Below are 3,958 nucleotides of genomic sequence, written 5' to 3' on the forward strand. Positions count from 1 at the left end.
CAGAAAAAACACACGGTTTTTATTTTTTTAAACCTAAGATTCCTCTACACTGAACCAAACATTTCACTCGTTGTGGAAGTGGCAGACAGCACATTCCATGATTTTACCTTAGCCCATCAAACTGTATCATGTTGGCCTTCAGAGTGGGTGTCTGCAGGATCGAGTGGCTGATATTCAATCCAATGCATTCACAGTTTTTCCACCGGCTGGGCAATCCAAAGGATAACTAGATTTTATCTCCCGTGAGAAATGACTACGATCTGTCATTATCTTGGAGCCTCAAAATGAGACTTCCTACACCCAAAATAGCACAGGCCCCTCCTGCCTTGATTGCGACACGTTCTCCATCTATGTAACCACTGTGTCAAAAATCAGCTACGTTCAGAACAACCTTAGGAGAAACGCAGTGTGTAGGCTTACACACCATCGCAACAGTGTTACTAGGTCTCAAGCAGATACCATTTGAAAGACGATGTATTACTCCTGAAACTTATATCCTGTTTATGGTGTGTGCTCATATTACTCACCAGGCCAAATGTACAGTCCCTGTCTCTGTTTTGATGTTGAACTGGGCAAAAATAAATGACATAAATAAATAAATAAATAAAACAAGTGTATCAGAAATGGTTGAAATACTGTGTACATATTTGAACTTTTGGTTTCTAATTTATAAAAGATAAGCTTTAGCTCTTGGAGTACTTATTTTATTTTTCCTTTCATGCGTAGCTTTGTGTTTTTATTTTCTATTTCTGTAAAGTGTGTAAATATATCTTTATGATAATAAGTAATATTAAAAATCTTATTTTAAGAAAAAGACTGTGTCCTGTGCTTTTTTTTAAAGGAAAACTTCACATTGACGAAATAAGACAAAGAGTCGACACCCATGGATTTAGACACAGCTGTGTTATCCGGATATGTCTGTTATTGGACGCTGGATGAAAAGTCAGTTACTCACCAAAATTAGCAGACTTCATCCTCTGACAAATTTAAACTCCTGTACAAAATGTTCCCATCGACTAATCTTGTAAGGGTAAATATTTTCAAAATTCTTGTCATATCAGGTGCTTGTGGATATCCTTTCTCTAATAGTAATGAAATACTTCAAATTATTGTTGAAATATTTCTTTAAAATATGAAAATATGAAGCTGATGTAACTGTTACAGAGAACCCACACAGACTTCTATGAATTTCATAGCCCCCTTTTTACATAATACCATTGAGTATTCATTGAGATATTTCAATCTGCATAACAGTGGTGGTCAACTGACAATCAAACTGAAATGACGGTTCCTAGCACCACATAAATTATGTTTATTGGCTTTGTAGCTCCAGCAGTCACTTATATGATGCAAAAAATCAGACAGAAGCCATCATGCAAATAATTGTAGAAGAAGCACACTGCAAACCTTAACACTCAAAGTAATGAAATAATTAAGTAATGTAAACTTATTTTTTTAAGAATAGTCCTACTAACTCAAATAACACAAGATCAGCTAACATTTCTTTTTTCATTTGAGTTAGTTTAACTTATTATTTTTAACTATTTTGCATATTAATTACCTGCTACTCAAAAATACTTTTTATTACTTTTTTTGATTTTTGAAATATTTAAACATTGAAAGAATGAATTTACTGCTCCCATTCATTCAGCACGAGTCTGATGGGGTAGATTTTAGAAGATACTGTGGCACTGGCTATAGTGATCCATGAACAACTCAGTTCATTACCAGCCTGTGAAAATCATTCATAGGAACTTTGTGGAAGTCTCCCAAGAACTGCTGATGAACTTCTTGGTCATGTTTGGACCTACTACTGCAATAATCCCAAGGGACTGAACAATACTGTATTCATTCAGAGTACACTAGACTGGATGCTGGTAACCTGTTAGCTAACTTAGAGACTCAAGCAGCTGGATCACTGTATCTTGTTTTGTTTTTTGTTGTTGTTTATTTCATTTTTGAATGTTAACCATGCAGGTATTGAAAAATACCAGAACCAGGGCAGCGGTATATGAACATTTTAAAATTTTCAAGTTTCAACAGTTTACAGTGTAATTAATTAATTAATCAAATCTGCTATTTTGATATTCAAAAGTACATATTGCCTTTAGCATTTAATAATCTTTGTAAAATGATTGATTTTAATATTTGTTGAATATTAACAATGAAGTGTGTTATTTGTGGAGGCCAAGAAAATATTTTTGAACTGAACAAATGTACTTAAGAGGTTTAATTTACTAGTACTCAATGCAACTGAGGCAATCATTTGACTTTTTCACGTTTTTAAAGTTGATGTTTGACCTTTGTTTAATTGTAAAGGATTACAAAAGTGGACAATAAATATTAAGTTTTGCTAAACTAAAAAAGTCACTCTGTTGTATAGTCATTCCTTTTAAGTTATGTCATCTTATTTCCATGGGAGAAATGAGTGAAAACTTTAAGTTCTAGTTATTCAATATTAGTTTATTTAATTATTAAATATTTTACTTTTATTTTAGTCAAAAGGTGCATGTCGAATGTAATCAAAATGTTGGAGTTCTGATAAGCTTCTACTTTTAAGTTATTTGACTTTAAAAAAAAGGCAATTGGTTACCTTAAAAAGTTTTTAAAAGTTCTGCTTACTTCTCGGTGCAGTACTGTGACAAACAGAGGCGATCAGATGTAAATAAATTCTGGAAATTTGCAGTTTTTACAGGTAAAATAATCACTAGTGCATGAATGCAGGTTGAATTGATCTTATTTTTAGATGAGTAACTCAAGACAGTATTAAACACATTTGAGGGTTATCCATGCAACAGGATGCCAGAAATGTACACTTGGTACTGGAGATTTTTCTGGTAACTGATTTCAAGTTACACTAATCGCAAGCCTAAAGATAAAAGGGGAAGAAAAGAGAGTCAAAATAAAAGTGGTTAACCGCCGTCTGTATAAATACTGGTATGTTTCACATAGTGAGCCACATTTTTCAATATTCAAACAGTTCTTTAAAAATGCAGTTGTGTGGCACTTCTACTACTACTAGTGCTAGAATAAACAGCCTTCACGGCTTACAGATTAATATGTACACGTCTGTTCATGCATTACTCTGGTAATATGTGCTTCTATGCCTGTCTGTTCTAACACCCTACATACAATAGCTCATATTTCATTTATTTAGTTAAATAGTTAATGAATTTTCAGCATCAAAGTATCACAGAACTGCATCAGTTTACAGGGAAGTCAGCTGTTTCTCTTTTAGCTAATGGGTGGGTACATTAATAAAATGCAAATAAATGCAACAGCTTAAGCAACCAGCAACAGCAGCAGTTATTTCTAGTCAAGTAATTACACACATGCACTGTTGGCATTTAGTGAAAATATCATGAAGAGCTGTGTGGCGAGAGAACCCAGGTCTTCATATAGAGAGAGGGAACTGATAAACGATGGGAAGCAGGTGATGAGCAAGACAGGTAAATCATTCAATCAAGTACTAAAACTAATGCAAGACACAAAAGAAAAGTAACCTGAAAAGACAAACCAGAAATAATCAAGACAAATGCCAAAGAATTGGAAAACACACTGAACAAGAAGACAGGGAAACACAGAACTAACTACGATTAAAATCTCAAAATCAGAGTCTGAATCTGAACCTCAACTTAATTCGTAACTAGACGCTGAGAAACAGCCATCTCATTTACAGAACTGCTCGGCCAACTTTGATTTACTCACACTTTTTGAGTGTTTTAAGTCAGCTCAGTTACTTGTGTAAAAACCATCATGCTTGTTTGACAGCTATGACCGTTAGCCTTTCACTTCAGCTGAATCTTGTATAGAAATTTATTCTCTACAGTACGCCTTTGGAAATGTTAATCCACTCTTCATCCAGTGAGGAACACTTCATTGGTGACAGGTAGCCTTCCCAGAGTTTATAGTGCATGCTAAGCATGGAGAACATTAATGCATCACAGCTGCTGAGCAT

The sequence above is a fragment of the Simochromis diagramma genome, unplaced genomic scaffold (assembly GCF_900408965.1).
Source record: "Simochromis diagramma unplaced genomic scaffold, fSimDia1.1 OVJJ01000685.1, whole genome shotgun sequence".
Taxonomy (NCBI): Eukaryota; Metazoa; Chordata; class Actinopteri; order Cichliformes; family Cichlidae; genus Simochromis; species Simochromis diagramma.